Source organism: Nomascus leucogenys, chromosome 21 (assembly GCF_006542625.1).
Source record: "Nomascus leucogenys isolate Asia chromosome 21, Asia_NLE_v1, whole genome shotgun sequence".
Taxonomy (NCBI): Eukaryota; Metazoa; Chordata; class Mammalia; order Primates; family Hylobatidae; genus Nomascus; species Nomascus leucogenys.
In genome coordinates this window covers 24,760,148-24,779,897 of record NC_044401.1, presented here as the reverse complement: position 1 = coordinate 24,779,897, position 19,750 = coordinate 24,760,148, and the positions used below count along the sequence as shown (strand labels likewise).

At 36.2% G+C, this 19,750-nt stretch overlaps 1 pseudogene across 1 annotated transcript; it reads left to right on the top strand.

Moving 5' to 3' along the window:
* Positions 1-12,992: 12,992 nt before the first annotated feature.
* Positions 12,993-14,641, top strand: LOC100582018 (annotated as a pseudogene). The gene has a single exon (XR_004027529.1). The product of XR_004027529.1 is annotated as a heterogeneous nuclear ribonucleoprotein K pseudogene (transcript).
* The last annotated feature ends 5,109 nt before the right edge of the window (positions 14,642-19,750 follow it).

The following is a 19,750-nucleotide window of genomic DNA, read 5'->3' as shown; positions in this document are numbered from 1 at the left end:
AACTCATACAAAAGTCGTTAGACTCCCTGTGTTCAATGATCCTAGACCATGAATTAACCTTTGATTACTTACTGACTAAACAAAGAGAATTATGTGCTATTACAAATACATCCTATTATTTCTACATTAATGTTACCGGGGAAATAGAACAAAGAACAGGACTCATCCTTCAACAGGCTACATGGCTACTGTTATGGTTTGGCTGTGTCTCCACTCAAATCTCATCTTGAATTGTAGCTTCCATAATTCCCACATGTTGTGGGAGGGACCCAGTGGGAGACAATTGAATCATGGGGACATTTCCTTCCCTACTGTTCTCTTGGTAGTGAATAAGCCTCAGGAGATCTGAAAGTTTTATAAGGGGAAACCTCTTTCACTTGGTTCTCATTCTTTCTGGTCTGGCACCATGGAAGACATAGCTTTACCTTCCACCATGATTGTGAGGCCTCCCCAGCCACATGGAACTGTGAGTCCATTAAGCTTCTTTTTGTTTATAAATTACCCAGTCTTGTGTATGTCTTTATCAGCAGCGTGAAAATGAACTAATACAGTAAATTGGTACCAATAGAGTAGAGCACTGCTCTTAAGATACCTGAAAATGTGAAAGTGGCTTTGGAACTGGGTAAAAAGCAGAGATTGGAGCAGTTTGGAGGGCTCAGAAGAAAACAGAAAAATGCAGGAAAGTTTGGAATTTCCTAGAGACTTGTTGAATGCCTTTGACCAAAATACTGATAACAGTATGGACAATGAGAACACGTCCAAAGTAGTCTCAGATGGAGATGAGGAACTTCTTGGGAACTAGAATAAAGTTGACTCTTGTTATGTTTTAGCAAAGCAACTGGTGGCATTTTGCCCCTGCTCTAGAAATTTGTAGAACTTTGACTTGAGGGAGATGATTTATCTGGTTATCTGGCAGAAGAAATTTCTAAATTTCTAAGCAGCAAAACATTCAAGGAGTGTCTTTGGTGCTGTTAAAAGCATTCAGTTTTAAAATGCAAACAGCATAAAGGTTTGGAAAATGTGTAGCCTGATGATGCCATTGAAAAGAAAAACCCATTTTCTGGGGAGAAACTGAAGCTGGCAACAGAAATGTGCAAAGCAATGAGGAGCCAAAAGTTAATCACCAAGAAAATGGGAAAATATGTCCCCAGGGCATGTCAGAGACCTTTGTGGCAGCTCCTCTCATCACAGGCTAAGAGACCAAGGAGAAAAAATGGCTTTGTGGGCCAGGTCCAGGGCCTTGCTGCTGTGTGCAGCCTAGGGACTTGGTGCCCTGCATCCCAGCCACTCTAGCCATGGCTAAAAGGGGCCAAGGTACAGCTTGGTCTGTGGCTTCAGAGGGTGCAAGCCCCAAGCTTTGAAAGCTTCCACATGGTGTTGAGCCTGTGAGTGCATAGAAGTCAAGAACTGAAGTTTGGGGTCCTCCACCCAGATTTCAGAAGATGTGTGGAAATGCCTGGATGTCCAGGAAGAAATTTGCTGCAGGGACAGGACTCTAATGGAGAACCTCTGACAGGCCAGTGCAGAAGGGAAATGTGGGGTTGGAGCCTCTATACAGAGTCCCAACTGGGGCACTGCCTAGTGGAGCTGTCAGAAGAGGGTCACCATCCTCCAGACTCCAGAATGGTAGATCCACCTACAGCTTGCACTGTGCACCTGGAAAAGCCATAGACACTCAATGCCAGTGCAAGAAAGCAGCCAACACGGGGGCTGTACCCTGCAAGCCACAGGGGCAGAGCTGCCTAAGACCATGGGAACCCACCTCTTGCATCAGCGTGAACTGGATATGAGACATGGAGTCAAAGGAGATCATTTTGGAGCTTTAAGATTTGACTGCCTGCTGGATTTTGGATTTGCATGGAGCCTGCAGCCCCTTTGTTTTGGCAAATTTCTCCCATTCAGAATGGCTATATTTACCAAATGCCTGTACCTCCGTTGTGTCTAGGAAGTAACTAACTTGTTTTTGATTTTACAGGCTCATAGGTAGAAGGGACTTGCCTTGTCTCAGATGAAACTTTGGACTGTGGACTTTTGAATTAATGCTGACATGAGTTAAGACTTTGGAAGACTGTTGGGAAGGCATGATTGGTTTTGAAATGTGAGGACATGAGGTTCAGGAGGGGCCAGCTGTGGAATAATATGGTTTGGCTGTGTCCCCATCCAAATCTCATCTTGAATATCAGCTCCCATAATTCCCACATGTAGTGGAAGAGACCCAACCCAGTGGGAGGTAATTGAATCACGGGAGCAGTTTTGTCCCTACTGTTCTCCTGGTAGTGAATAAGTCTTACGAGAGCTGATGGTTTTATAAGGAGAAACCCTTTTCACTTGGTTCTCATTCTCTCATGTCTGGCACCGTATGAGACATGCCTTTCACCTACCACCATGATTGTGAGGCCTCCCCTGCCATCTGGAACGGTGAGTCCATTAAACCTCTTTTTGTTCATAAATTACCCAATCTTAGGTATATCTTTATCTGTGGTAAGAAAATGGACAAATACAGCTATATAATTTTAATAACCCCTCTGCTAAAACCATCTGGGACTCTATTAAAAAATCTACCAAGCATTAGTGGTTCCTGCCTTTTCTGGGACGAGTGATAATCATTTTATTATTACTTTTTTTTGGCTCCTGTCTTTTTACCTTTTGGCAAAGTTTATATCTTCCAAGCTCCAACAGTTCCACATATAGCTGATGAAGGCACAAGCATTTCAACTCATACCATCCCAAGGGGAGTCTAGTCACTATAAATCAATAGATCAGTCAGCAAGGCATTTGCAGAACTTTCAAACTTAGTCAGGGTCGATAGCTTGGCTCACCAAGAAGCAACTCCAGAAAAATGAAACCTCTGATTATTTTCCTTAAGAATAAGGAGCATAAAATCTCTCAGGGGGAAATGAGACAGATGAGGGATGGGACTCATTCCCCAACCTTTTGCCTTAGTGAAGACTTCTAATGCAAGCTGATGGTCGGGTGGGGCATGGGCGGCAGGGACCCCAACCAGACCATTCAGACCCTGCATCATAAATCTTAAGGCTACTTACCCATTGATTGTAGGACCTTGAAGAGACCAAAATTAGCAGCTTCCATCATAAATCTTACTCAAGGGAGTAAAAGACAGAGTCCTACCACAAATTTTACCCAAGGGGGATAACTCTATCTGCCACATGCACACAAGACCAGAAGAATGATTGGTATTTCCCTGTTGTTCATATAATACTAAAAATCACACCCAGGGGTGCAGACTTAACATACTAATGAGTTATGCTATGCATGAAGAAGTGTGCTACCAGACTGTACAATTGCCTCCTTTAGCCTCTTTAAAATTACTCTCTTCTCTTTAGGTAGCCAGTCAGAGAATTGTCTCATGTACTGCCTTCCTTATGTCTGGACATAAGCTCCAATAAAGCTTTGTCTGGGAAAACTCTTTTGGTCTTGAGTCAATTTCTATTGCATTGAGAACCCAAGAACCTGTGTCCCCACCCAAATCTCATCTCAAATTGCAGTCACGGGTTGAGGCAGGGACCCAGTGGGAAGTGATTGGATCATGGGGGTGGTTTTCCCCATGCTGTTCTTGTGATAGTGAGTTCTCATGAGAGCTGATGGTTTTAAAGTGCAGCACTTCCTCATGTGCTCTCTGTCTCCCTCACCTGCCACTGTGCAAGACGTGCTTTGCTTCCCCTCTCCCTTCCACTATGATTGTAAATTTCCTGAGGCCTTCCCAGCCAGGCAGAACTGTGAGTCAATGAAATCTCTTTTATTTATAAGTTATCAAGTCTCAGGTAGTATTTTTATAGCAGTGTGAGAACTAACTAATACAGTAACATTCCTGTCACACAACTTAAAGGCACAATAATGTAATCACCTTTGTTGGGCTTGCTGAACTCTGGTATAGGAAGACTATGGAGCAAACATGTTTGTTTCAGTATTCCAATTAAGATGATTACAGATCTAATTTAATTCAGAGCTCGTTTAATAAAAAAATAACAAATACATTTGATATTTATCTAGGTGGTAAAAATTAATAGAAGTTAATGCCCTTTGGATAAGTATACTGCAATGCTGGAAAAGAGAAATTACCAAGAAAGATGAACCTGGTTGCCATAAACTTTGATTATAATGTGAGAAGGAGGAGGTATATGAATTGATAGTTTAGAACATCATACAGTTGATGTTCTTGTAGGTATTTATGAAAATGCCACTGGGTCATTGTAATTAAATGTTTGGGAAAGATAAGCAGCCTTTTAAATGCCAGTGGTGCATCCCTAATCAACTATTCCAGAAATTATCTCATTAAACAAGTGAGCTAGATCATAAATGTATTATGCCACACTAAAATCACTGTCTTTGATTTTAGGAATATTTAGGAATATTTAGATAGATAGTATTATAAAATCCTGTCACTCATATATTATTATTTAATTTGGGTGTATATTTCGCAGTTAACTTAATCATGAACAGGCTCTGGGACAGATAACTCCTCAGATTTGATTCAGTTGTAGGAATCATATAAAGGTAGAAAATTGTTTCATGGTTGTTCATAACAGCATCTACTTCAAGGTCATCTTTTTCATCTTTTGTGAGTTTTATCTCAAGAATTCAGTTAAGTAATTGTTGGAACACATGCATGAAGAAAAATAAACTTTTAATATTTTAACACTTTGAAGGTATCTATGTTTCCACTATTTATGAATAAATGAAACAGTTTTTAGAACACGTATAATTTAGAGCCCTTGATTTTCATAAGGAAGCATTATTTAATTCTTCTACTTGCCTGATACTCATAGCATATCAATATTACTTTGATGAAAAACATTAAATCTCTTTGGCTTAAATGCCTGCAGGTAATATCAAGTATGATTTACCTCTCACAAGCCTATTATACATGTTTAGGAAAGACATTAAAAAAACAGTATTTCAAACAATTAATGCTGTAGTTGTGTTAAGCTGTGTAACTGAATCAATCCATATCATCAATATGCTATGCTGCATAATTCTGTTATTTCAGTGACTGTTTTAAAATTCTCCACCCTTGACATTCTAATCTGCCATTGTATTGGTTTTTATTAATAATAAAAATAGTAAATATTTATTGAAAATTGTTGATGTGCCATGTGTTCAGCTTAACCTTGGTATTAATTAACTAGTGAGTCTCCAAAATAGGTTATTTCATCTCTAGAGGCACAGAAAGATTTCTAAAAAAATGTGTCTTGCATGTTGCAATATTTAATTTTAAATATTTAGATTTCCTTGTGAAAAGTTTCAAATGTAACATGCCCTAAGACTGAGATTTCTTAAAACACCTATACTTGGCCAAGCACAGTGGCTCATGCCTGTAATTTCAGCACTTTGGGAGGCAGAGGCAGGCAGATGATCTGAATCCAGGAGTTTAAGACCAGCCTGGACAACATGGTGAAACCCTGTCTCTTCCAAAAAAGAAAAATTAGCTCGGTAGGGTGGAGCATGCCTGTAGTCCCAGGTATTTTTGGGAAGATTAGGTGGGAGGATCACCTGAGTCCAGGGACATTGAAGATTGCACCATTGCACTCCAACCTGGGGAACAGAGTAAAACCCTGTCAAAACAAAACAAAACAAAACAAAAACAAAAATAAAAAATCCCTATTACTTGCCCATTCCCCTATTCTCTTTCCCTTTTACAATAGTCTTTTTCCATATTTTGAAACTAAAGGTAGAATTTGTCACTTTCCGCAAATCATAAAATGGTTCACAAAAAGAATATTTCAAAATATTTGTTATATATTAAAAGTAATAATATGCACATAAAATACCTTATTTAACAAATAATTTTCACAATTCAGATGGCCGACATTGTTTTCAAAAGTTTGTAAATGAAGACTTGAATAATTGTCAGTTGATAGATTATTAAAAGTAATATTTGAGAGGTGGCAACAGGATTTCTCCAACCACACACACACACACACACACATACACACACACACACACACAGCTGAGTTTTCAACAAAATCATAACTTTTCTTTAACTCATTAAAGAGTTAAAGTCACAGGAAATAATGTATCCTGAAATTGAAATACAAGTCCTGTCAAGGAGAGATTGGATACAAGCACTTACACATCTAAGGCAGTGCATTGGAGAAAGGAATGCCAAGTGCACATGAAGTAAGAACAATGCAGTTAAATTGCTAACAAAATTACTAAATGCTGGCTTCAGGCTAGGATGAGAGTATAGAAAACTGAGCCACAGACAAAAGGGAAATTTATACTCACTCGAAGACTCTTCTCCAAAAACCTCATGATTGGCTCACAAGAAACACTGGATGACAGAGGGATAGAAAATCCTTCTTGCTGCAGACCTAGGAGAGGAAAGCATCAGGCTCTGGGAGAAAGAACAAACAAGCTCCACCCATAGTCTTCACTACAGAAGACTTAAACTACTAGGTAGCAAACTCTGTCACCTAATGGCAGATGGAGAAAATCCACTGGGACAAAGAGAAGGGGAAATACATTGAAACACTTCTATTCCTAGGAAAGAGACAGGAAGTACTTTTGGGGCCAGACTATTGGAGGTACCCAATCGCTGTATAGGAGCAGGATCAATTAGAAAGTCCCATTTTCAAGATTCAGAGACACAGACCCTGAATATAGGTAGATACAAGCCCTGATTAAATTTAGGCTGAATGAAACAACAAAAAACACTCTGCTATCTCCACCCTATTTTTAAAAAGCTAGCAATTTCTAGGAAACATACCACAGCAGCCTATCACTGAGTTAGACATGAGAAGAGCAAATCTTTCTGAAAAATCAGGCTCATAGGAACAGCTTAAAGCTAAGGGTGAAATGGGATCTTTATGTAGAACTCTTGAGTACCCAGGCCCTGACCTATACACCAGGTAAAGCCAGAGGATTTGAAGCAAGTAATGCACTGAGGTTAATCATATAAAAACCTAAACCCACCCAGAAAATCTCGGATTGTGGTATTCTCCATTTAAAAAGTCACTTAAAAGTTGACATTTTTTTTTCTTATTGCTTTTTCTACACGCTTGCTACTCAGAGCAATGTTGATCAGTTATCATTATCTGATGTTTCCTCTGAAAGCCCAGACCTGCATTATAGGTCGTTAAAGAATTGCTAAGAAGAACATTGAGGAGAGTCTACTGGCGTAGTTGAAAGGAAGATGGGGCACATTGTATGGGTCCCCTGTACTATGTGGCCTTGTCTGCTTGTGATAATGTAAAGTCTAGATTCAGAGATGAATATTCCTAGTTGCATAGGAATATGATATATTTATGTCACTACCTCAGACGGGAAGATTTAAAGAATGTGAGAATGATTGGATCTCTTTGCCATTAAACCTATAACTATAACATACTTACACTAGAAATTATTCATAGAAAGATATTTAAAAGATATATATATTTAAATTTAACAACATATATTTCTAAGTAAATAATCAGTCAAAGAATATATGACAAGCATATTATATTTTAATTGAATAAAAATGAAAGCAAAATATATTAAAATTTATGGTGTGCAGTTAAATGATAGCACTAAATGCTTATTTAGAAGACAGTCCTTATATAAATAATCTGTTTGTTAAATAATCTAGAAGAAAAGAAGACCAAATAAAACCCTAAAAAGGGCAAGAAAAGAAATATCAAAGAACAATTTATCTGTGATATTAAAAATGAAGTCTAAAAGGAGAAGAAAAATCAAAGAAAGCAAAAACTGGTTCTCCGAAAATATCACTAAAATTGAAAAAATTCTCACCAGAGTCACCACATAAAATAAAACACAAAAACTACAAATACTAGGAAGAAAAGAAGATAAATTACCACACATCTTACCAATATTAAAAGAATAATAAAACTGGATATGGTGGCTCATGCCTGTAATCCTAACAACATTTTGGGAGGCCAGAGGTGGGTAGCTTGCTTGAGCTCAGGAGTTCAAGAACAGCCTGAACAACATGGTGAAATATCATATCCTCAAAAAACATCCCCCCAAATTTAGCCAGGGGTGGTGGTGCACGTATGTAGTCCTAGCTGCTCAGGAAGCTGAAGTGATAGGAACACTTGAGCCCAGGGAGGTTGAGGCTGCAGTGAGCAATGATAGCACCACTACACTCCAGCCGGGGCAACAGAGTGAGACCCCATCTATAAAAAAAGGACAACAAGAAAATATAAATAAATTAATGCCTATTGACTAAAAAATTTCAAGGAGATGATATAATTCCTTAGAAGTTCAAAACTAGCAATTCTCGTTCAAGAAGTAATAATCTGAATAGTTCCACATGATTAAAGATATTAAATCTTTGTTAAAAAATATTCAAATTAAAGAAACTGCAGGCTATATGCCCTTCCTGCTGAATTCTATCAAAAATTTAAGGAAGGAAAAGTATCAATTCTATATAAACTCTTCCAGAAAATGAAAAAGGAGAAACTCTTTTCTAAGTTATTTTAGGAGGCTATTCCTTCCTTCATTCAAAATTTAGACAAAATCTAATAACAAAATTACAGACTGATGTCCCTCATGGACATAGATACAAAAATTTTTAAATAAAATATAGCAATACATAAAATACAAAATTCAGACATGAAGTCCTTGCCCACGCCTATGTCCTGAATGGTATTGCCTAGGTTTTCTTGTAAGAAACACCAAAAGCAATGGCAACAAAAGCCAAAATTGACAAATGGGATCTAATTAAACTCAAGAGCTTCTGCACAGCAAAAGAAACTACCATCAGAGTGAACAGGCAACCTATAGAATGGGAGAAAATTTTTACAACCTACTCATCTGACAAAGGGCTAATATCCAGAATCTACAATGAACTCAAACAAATTTACAAGAAAAAAACAAACAACCCCATCAAAAAGTGGGCAAAGGACATGAACAGACACTTCTCAAAAGAAGACATTTATGCAGCCAAAAAACACATGAAGAAATGCTCATCATCACTGGCCATCAGAGAAATGCAAATCAAAACCACACTGAGATACCATCTCACACCAGTTAGAATGGCCATCATTAAAAAATCAGGAAACAACAGGTGCTGGAGAGGATGTGGAGAAATAGGAACACTTTTACACTGTTGGTGGGACTGTAAACTAGTTCAACCATTGTGGAAGTCAGTGTGGCGATTCCTCAGGGATCTAGAACTAGAAATACCATTTGACCCAGCCATCCCATTACTGGGTATATACCCAAAGGATTATAAATCATGCTGCTATAAAGACACATGCACACGTATGTTTATTGTGGCACTATTCACAATAGCAAAGACTTGAAACCAATCCAAATGTCCAACAACGATAGACTGGATTAAAAAAATGTGGCACATATACACCATGGAATACTATGCAGCCATAAAAAATGATGAGTTAATGTCCTTTGTAGGGACATGAATGAAACTGGAAACCATCATTCTCAGTAAACTATCGTAAGGACAAAAAACCAAACACCGCATGTTCTCACTCATAGGTGGGAATTGAACAATGAGAACTTATGGACAGAGGAAGGGGAACATCACACCCTGGGGACTGTTGTGGGGTAGGGGGAGTGGGGAGGGACAGCATTAGGAGATATACCTAATGCTAAATGACGAGTTAATGGGTGCAGGAAATAAACATGGCACATGGATACATATGTAACAAACCTGCATATTGTGCACATGTACCCTAAAACCTAAAGTATAATAATAAAAAAAAAGAATTTAAGATATACTTTTAAAAATATAAAAAAAAATACAAAATTCAGTTACATGTAAAAAGGATAATACGATACATTGTACCAATCTTGGCTTCTCCCAGAAAGGTGAAGCTGGTTCAATATTTGAAAATTAAACAACAGAATTCACCATTAACAGACAAAAGATGAAAACACATATAATACATGCAGGAACGTCCTCTAACAAGACTCAACATTCATTTATAATAAAAAGTCAAAGCAAACTGAGAATAGAGAGGAATACCTTCAATCTAGTCAACCGCATCAAAAGCAATAAACAAATAAACTACAGTTAACATCACTAAGACTGGTTTTTCCCAAAGTTTGGAACAAGGTAAGAATATATACTCTCACTACTAAGTAAATACTTCTATTCAATATCATACTGGAGGTCCTAGCGAGTGGAATCAGACACAAAATATAGATAAAAGGTGTATGTACTGGAAGGGAAAAATTAAAATTGACTCTTTGCAGCTAACATTTTTTATGTAAAAAATTCCACAGGATTTACAAAAGAAAAGCTATGTGAATTGTTAAGTAAATGTAAGGGTTTCACAACAGGACAGCATGCAAAATCAATGTGCAAAAACCAATTATACTTTTAAACACTAACAAATTAATTGAAAATTAAAATTTTTAAGTACAACTTACATATTACCAAATATATGAAATAGTTATGTCTATCAAGATATGTAAAAAGATCTGTCTGCTGAAAACTACAAAACATTGATGAAAGAAATCAAAAGAGTAATAGAGATACGCACTACTTTTACATATTGGAAATCCCAATTGTGTCCATCTCCCCAGGCTGCATTATGAATACATTACAATCTCAATAAAAATGAAGGTTGAAATTGTTTTTATAGAAATCAACAAATTCCTTTGAAAGAAACTATAATATCCAAAATAAATTGAGAAAGAACTAAGTTGTCAGCCTTACACTCCACAATTTCTAGAGTTAATCTAACTCTACAGTATACTAGGTATAGTTTGTATTGCCAAAAGAATAAACACGTATCAACAGAACAAAATGAAAAGTCTGGAAATTGATCCATAGATATAGTCAATTAATTTCAATTAATTTTGTCAAATTCTGTTATGAATTCAGAGCAACTAGAATTCTTATAGCTTGACAGTGAAATCCAAAATAATACAGTCACTTTGGGAAACAATTTGACAGTTGATTATACAGTTAAACATCTACTTAACATGTGTACCAACAGTTTTCCTTCTAAATATTAGCCAAGTGATATGAAAATTTGTGACCATTCCAAAACCTATATAAGAATGTTTACAGCAGATTTAATAGCAATTATGGAAAACTGGAATCACTCCAAACGCCCTACAACTGCTTAATGGATAAACCATTAAGGTACATCATAAAATGGAATTACTCAACAATAAAAACCACACACTACTGATATATGCAACATAATTGAACCACAAATATATTATGCTAAATGACAGAAAGACTAAAAATGGTTGTACACAGTATGATCTATTTCCATGACATTTAGGAAAAGGAAAAACTTCAAGAAAATAGATGACTATTTGCCTGAGGCTGTGACTAAAGAGCAGTTTTACCTACAAACGTCCACAGAAAGATTGAAGGGCAGAGACAATGGAGCTGTCCTAGATCTGGTCGTGGTTACATGACATTATATGTTTTGGAAAACTCACAAAATTGAACACAAAACCATTGATATTTTACAACCTGTAAATTGAATCTCAATATAAAAAATGATATTCATTGATAAGCTAATATGTGACTTTGGCTAAAATCTTGGAAGAAATTTAAAGAGTTTATGATGTTGCTATAATGAAATTCCTTTCATTTCTGTATACTTACTTATTTGAACAATATTTTCTAGTTGCTTGTATTATAAAACTGAACTATAGAAATAGAATTTTAGCTAAATCTATCTTATTGTACCATTAAGTGAAAATTTGTCATGGATACACAAATTAATTGTGAAACACAAAATTATAAATTTTTAAATGATGTTATGAATATTATTAATATTTACAATATAATTAATCTCATAATAGATGCATTTCCAAAGAAAACATTCATATGTAATATTTGCCTGTCACTAAATAATATATTGAAGATTTGTCAGTTCATATATTAATATCAATGACATAAAGTATATAATTTATTTAACAAATTTGCTTAAAATAATAGGTTCTATATAATTAATATACGATCATAATATAGTTATATTTAAATAATATACATGATATAGAGATAGATAAATATTTATATAATATGGAAATGTATAACTTTTAATTATATTTTCACCATATTATTTTCAAATGTATATAATATATTAACATATAATACATAATATATTAATTTATAAATATTAATAATGTTTTTTATCATGAATTCATTAGAAAGGTATGCTACATTGATAAATAAAAATATTAATCATAAAATTTACATTAAGATAAAATTTTACCAAAAAGTGAAATGAAAGAACAAGTTTCATTTCCTCTGTTTTATAGTTAAAACAAGAGAAAAAAATCAAAACCACAGAATAATAGAGAAATTACTTAATTGGATCATTGTTAGTTGGCAACAGGCAATACTAGGGCTAATTGATTCTAACACTGACACCCATGTTCTCATTTTCTTCTTCAATATACTGGAATATTTTTCACAAACGATCTATGTAGGAAAAAAGCATAAAAGAAGGTGCTTTTGGCTTTTGTTGCTCATTTTTAGAAATCAATTATATACTTTGAATTGTCTTTCAATTCACCTTATATAAGAAAGATTTCTACTGCTAATTATTTTAGAATTCTTGACATGGATAAAATCTGCTAATCTTAATCATGTGTTGCAAATTCTCAGTTTCTTTTTTTTCCTTTGGATACAATTGAAGTTACATAACCTTTAATTTTCATTTTTGCCTTTTCTGGTAGAAAATTCAAAATAAAAGGTAAAGATAAATTGCTAAAGACAGCTTCAGCTTGTACCTGTTTCTTCATGTATAGATATTCAACACAAGTGTGTGTATGTGTGAGTGTCAAAATTTGTCAAGAAGCACATATCGTGTCATATTTCTCATTTAAGATATTTTAATTAGTTATCACAATAATCCTGCAAGGAAGCTATTTTAACAATAAGTAAATCTCAAAACCTTTTTTGATGTTCTTCTTTACGAAATGGCCTTTTAAGTTACAGTACTAGGTTAGCCTTGCACTGAAATTTAACTATAGACCACCTCAGATTTAAAGAGTAAGTTGAAAACAAATGAACAAATAAAAAGGATCTTTCGGCAGACGCCATTATCCTCTGTTTCTCTGCTGCACCGACCTCGACGTCTTGCCTGTGTCCCATTTGTTTGCGGCCTATAGGCTACTGCAGCACTGCAGTGTCAGTTGTTGGTCCGACCCAGAACGCTTCAGTTCTGCTATGCAAGGATATATAATAACTGATTGGTGTGCCCATTTAATAAAATAATATGGAAACTGAACAGCCGGAAGAAACCTTCCCTAACACTGAAACCAATGGTGAATTTGGTAAACGCTCTGCAGAAGATATGGAAGAGGAACAAGCATTTAAAAGATCTAGAAACACTGATGAGATGGTTGAATTACGCATTCTGCTTTAGAGCAAGAATGCTGGGGCAGTGATTGGAAAAGGAGGCAAGAATATCAAGACTCTCCGTACGGACTACCATGCCAGTGTTTCAGTCCCAGACAGCAGTGGCCCCGAGCGCATACTGAGTATCATTGCTGATGTTGAAACAATTGGAGAAATTCTGAAGAAAATCATCCCTACCTTGGAAGAGGGCCTACAGTTGCCATCACCCACTGCAACCAGCCAGCTCCCGCTCGAATCTGATGCTGTGGAATGCTTAAATTACCAACATTATAAAGGAAGTGACTTTGACTACGAGTTGAGGCTGTTGATTCTTCAGAGTCTAGCGGGAGGAATTACTGGGGTCAAAGATGCTAAAATCAAAGAACTTCGAGAGAACACTCAAACCACCATCAAGCTTTTCCAGGAATGCTGTCCTCATTCCACTGACAGAGTTGTTCTTATTGGAGAAAAACCCAATTGGGTTGTAGAGTGCATAAAGATCATCATTGATCTTACGTCTGAGTCTCCCATCAAAGGACATGCACAGCCTTATGATCCCAATTTTTACTATGAAACCTATGATTATGGTGGTTTTACAATGATGTTTGATGACCGCCGTGGACACCCAGTGGGATTTCCCATGCAGGGAAGAGGTGGTTTTGACAGAATGCCTCCTGGTCGGGGTGGGCGTCCCATGCCTCCATCTAGAAGAGATTATGATATGAGCCCTCGTCGAGGACCACCTCCACCTCCTCCCGGACAAGGCGGCTGGGGTGGTAGCAGAGCTCGGAATCTTCTTCTTCCTCCACCACCAACACCTAGAGGGGGAGACCTCATGGCCTATGACAGAAGAGGGAGACCTGGAGACTGTTACAACGGCATGGTTGGTTTCAGTGCTGATGAAACTTGGGACTCTGCAATAGATACATGGAGCCCATCAGAATGGCAGATGGCTTATGAACCACAGGGTGGCTCCAGATATTATTATTCCTATCTATGCAGGGGGTCGTGGCTCATATGGTGATCTTGGTGGACTTATTATTACTACACAAGCAACGATTCCCAAAGATTTGGCTGAATCTGTTATTGGCAAAGGTGGTCAGTGGATTAAACAAATCCGTCATGAGTCGGGAGCTTCGATCAAAATTGATGAGCCTTTAGAAGGATCCGAAGATCGGATCATTACCATTACAGGAGCACAAGACCAGATACAGAATGCACAGTATTTGCTGCAGAACAGTGTGAAGCAGTATGCAGATGTTGAAGGATTCTAATGCAAGATATTTTTTCTTTTTTATAGTGTGAAGCAGTATTCTGGAAAGTTTTTCTAAGACTAGTGAAGAACTGAAGGAGTTCTATATCTTTTTTTTTGTTGTTGTTGTTGTTGTTGTTGTTGTTATCTGCTTCTGTTTAAAAAGCCAACAGTCCTGTGCTTCATAGGTGTTCTGCATTTGAGGTGTAGTGAAATCTTTGCTGTTCACCAGATGTAATGTTTTAGTTCCTTACAAATAGGGTTGGGGCGGGGAAGGGTGTGCAAATACTAACATTGAAATTTTGAAACAGCAGCAGAGTGAGTGGATTTTATTTTTTGTTATCGTTGGTGGTTTAAAAAAATTCCCCACATGTAATTATTGTGAACATCTTGCTTTGTGGTCACTGTAACATTTGGGAGTGGGACAGGGAGGAAAAGTAACAATATAGTCCACATGTCCCTGGCATCTGTTCAGAGCAGTGTGCAGAATGTAATGCTCTTTAGCAAGAAACGTTTTATGGTTTTTAAAATAAATTTAGTGAACCTATTTTTGGTGGTCATTTTTTTTAAGACAGTCATTTTAAAATGGTGGCTGAATTTCCCATCCCACCCCCAAACTAAACACTAAGTTTAATTTTCAGCTCCTCTGTTGGACATATACGTGCATCTCTTGTTGGACATAGGCAGAATAACTTGGCAGACTTAGTTCTGGTGATTTCTTGATGGTTTGGAAGTCTACTGCTGGGAAGAAATTCCATCATACATATTCATGCTTATAACAAGCTGGAGATTTTTTGTTTGTTTTTGCAAATGCTTGCCCCTACTTTTCAATAATTTTCTATGTTAGTAGTTGTGAATAACTAAGGTGGGGAGCAGTACTACAAGTTGAGTAATGGTATGAGTGTATACCAGAATGCCGATTGGCAGCAAGTTTTAGTAATCAGAATAACACTTGGTTACGGAAGTGACTAATGCAGAAAAAATTGATTATTTTTATTAGATAATTTCTCACCTATAGACTTAAACTGTCAACTTGCTCTAGTGTCTTATTAAACTTTGTAATATATATATTTGTTTTTCCATTGTATGCAAATTGAAAGAAAAAGATGAACCATTTCTCTGTTGTATGTTGGATTATGTAGGAAATGTTTGTGTACAATTCAAAAAAAAAAGATGAAAAAAATTCCCCTGGATGTTTTGTGTAGTATCCTGGAATTTGTATTGATAGTTAAAATTCACTTCCAAATAAAACACCCATGATGCTAGATTTGATGTGTGCCCAATTTGAACAAGGGTTGATTGACACCTGTAAAATTTGTTGAAACGTTCCTCTTAAAAGGAAATACAGTAATCATATATATATATATATATATATATATATATAAAAGAATCTTTCACTCTTTAAACTATAATCAAGATTTGAAGACTTGAAAGTGAGATGAATGGAAAATAAATGTTTTTCAACATTATTTTGTTTTGTTGTAAATACAATACACAGATTATAATATGCTATCATAAGAGGCTGAAATGAAATCTGCCTTTTCAGTTCAAACTTGAGTTTCAGAAACAGACTATTTTTGAATGTTAGAAGTTGATATAAAACAAATGTCAAAAAGTCTCTCTAAATGTCATGTCTATTCTTTTCAAGGTAAAATTGAATTAATTTATCTCAACAATAAACTGATGTATTTTGAACTGCAATGATACGTATATATAAGATATCTAAATATTCCTTTGTAGAAAGAAGTATAAAAAACATTTTCTGTCATCATAAAGTGAATAATTAGTATGTATATCAATTGTTTTTTAACTGCTAATTTGAATAATAAAAAGTCCCTGATATGGTTTGGTTTGGCTCTGTGTCCCCACCCAAATCTCACGTTGAATTGTAATCCCCAGTGTTGGGGGAGGGACCTGGTGGAAGGTGATTGGTTCATGAGGGAGTGAGGGGGCAGGCAGATATCCCCCTTGCTGTTCCCATGACAGTGAGTGAATTCTCATGAGATTTTGTTGTTTAAAAGTATGTAGCACTTCTGCCTTCACTCTCTGTCCTGCTACATGTGAAGACATGCTTGCTTCCCCTTTGCCCTTCTGCCATGATTATAAGTTTTCTCAGGCTTTCCCAGCCATGCCTCCTGTACAGCCTGTGGAATTGTGAGTGAATTAAACCTTTTTTCTTTATAAACTACCCAGTCTCATGTAGGTTTTTACAGCAGTGTGAGAACAGACTAATACAATCCCCACAGGCAATATATTAATTGCCTTAAGGTTACATACTCCTGAACATAAAATTTGAGAGTAAATGATTATTCAAATGCAAAATTTTAAAAAGACTTTTAAATTTCTTGTTTTCATTTACTGTTGGAGATATTCTAGAATTAGCATTTTTTATGTACTCAAAACATTCTAAATTAATACATTTTTAGTTTCTAACCATTTTAAAAATACATGTAAAGTAAAAGCTGTGTATATTTGTTAAATGCAGAGTAGCTTGTTTTCCCATTTGTACAGTTTTAGTAAAAATTATATATCACAGGTGCCTTAATTGGAAAGCTGAACAATTTTGACATAAACATTGTGCAAAACATCCCTGGGACTTAACATAATTTAATTTATTTAATTCTTTTTTATAAAATAAAATTCATATTTTAGACATTTCTTTCTAGTGAATTTATTATTCTGGGGGAGAAACATGTTATACCAATATAATTTACAGCGTTCAGAAAGAAACACTTTTTATGTCTCCATAATTCAATCTAAAATTTGTTATTTCAAAAGCAGATATTTTTCCAAGCAAAGCATTTATAGAATGTATCTAATTGCCAAGGTAAGATAATGACAATACAATAAAAAGTAAGAAAGTGACTTAAAGGTCATCCAGAAGGTCTCAAAGGAGATAAGAACTTTACAGGTTTTTCCCCCTCCCAACTGAAATCAATCTCTAATTGATTCACACACTTGTGTGCAGTTGATAGGAAACAATCATTCCTATCTCTATTTTGTAAATGACAATCCTGTCTTTTTTCTTGCTTTCATCATTCTGAACAAACTATATGAGAATCCACTATATAATTTAGACCATAACTTGCATTGTACTTTTATTTTAAATATGTACATTTACAGTGAGTAATTGTCTTATTATCTGGTTATGAATATTCCTACAGATAATTCTAGCTGAATTTGGTTTTGTTATTTTTTTATGTCTTACATGCAACCTAAATGATTACCATATTCCACCTCAACTTAATAATTTTGGAAAGAGAATATCAAAGGGATGTGGGTTCTCTCTACTGGAAAGGTGTTTTCCAAACCTTCTGCTCTCTACAAGAGGTCATTGGTAACTCTATTGTTTATCGTGGCACTGACACAGAGACTAAAGTCCCATTAGGCTCAATGTCACTACTTACACAAGAGTAAGTTGAAGAAGAAAAGACAGAGCATGCTACATGTCCTTTTGTGACTATGTTTCTTACTTCAAGCATATAAGCTATTCAAGTATTCAAATTCTACATGTAACACTTAGTTCAAAGGAGAAAAAGAATAAACAATATGTACTAAATGTAAGGTGTCACTGGGGAAAAAATGTGAGGTGTCCACTCTACCATTATAGTTTAAGGTAAACAACCTCAAAGAGTAAAAACCTTACAAAAGTTATTATACTGGGTCACTTCGTGGATTTTAACCTTCTAACCTGGTCCCAGACTCTGCAATTGTCTGCAAAGGTATGTTTTTCTTTAACCTACGTATTACATTCCATATTCATAAGCATTGATCTTGATCTAGAATCTATCATCTGGAAAGGTAGAGAGTAATTATTCCCTAAAAATTTGATCCAAATCTTCCAGGTGGAGTCCAAATAGTCCACAAAAACAAGTTTGCCATCTTTAGAACAAATATCTCCAAAAACTGTTGGGAGAGCGAGGAAGAGTGAAGGAAACTATGGCACTGCATGTTTTGCAGAAGAGTTCCAACTGTGCCCTATGAGTCAGAGTGGATCCATAGTAACAGGAATTCCAAGATTTATTTCCTTTGGGTTCATTCCTGAAGGCTGATTTGTAGCTATATTTCATTATTTTTTATTGTTCAGCCAAGTAACTTTACACACATATACACACACATACACACAAACACACACTCACTTGTGCAGACATTCATGAGTCTCTCAGTAATATTACAGTTTAAACTATAAGGAAAGCCATACATGTTTTTTTATAAGTGGGTTATAACTTACCATACTCATGATGGAGTTAATTTTTCACAGGGTATCCACACCAATAGATGTCTATGGATTAATTTTATGTCTTCTAACAACTGTTCAAAATCTTAGCATTTCTCTCTACCCATTTTTCTTCCTTCATACAACATAGTCATTACTAAAAATATAACTTGTGTTTAATGTTAACATTAAAGTTGATATTGTAAATTTATTTTTAAAATTATAAATACTGGTTTGGTATGGTGGCTCACAACTGTAATCCCACACTTTGGGAGGCTGAGGCAGGCAGATCACAAGGTCAGGAGTTGGAGACCAGCCTGGCCAACATAGTGAAACCCCATCTCTACTAAAAATACAAAAGTTAGCTGGGCATGGTGGCTGGCACCTGTAGTCCCAGCTATTCAGGAGGCTAAGGCAGGAGAATCGCTTGAACCCGGGAGGTGGAGGTTGCAGTGAGCCGATATTACACCACTGCACTCCAGCCTAGGTGACAGAGCAAGACTCCATCTCAAAAAAAAAAAAAAAACAAAAGAAAAAAAAATTACGTATACTAACTGATGACAACAACTAAATTGAAAAATGAGAAAGGTTTTCTTAATTTATTCAATAGTTACCGCCTTTAGCAACAGAAGGGATATTTGTTAATTCTAACACAATGCTAGCACATCTTCAGAGGAAAGCCATTGAGACTAGGTGGAGGGAAGGAACAGAGACTAGGCTGAAGGGGGAAGAAGCTGGGAAACTTACATGGGGTTACCATGCACTGAGACTTGTTCCTGGCTGCCAGTGACTCTCACAGAGGGCATGAGTTGAACAGACCAGCAGCAACTCATTCTCACCACAGGCCTCTGGAATCCCAAAAGGAGGAGACTGTTCAACCACTATGGACGCTTGAGTTGGCAGGGAAAGCTACTTAGGGAAGTGGTAGGGGCAGAACTCCAGCTAGGTCAGAGCCCAGAGAATTTGTTGTGGGAGTGTCTGTGGTGGA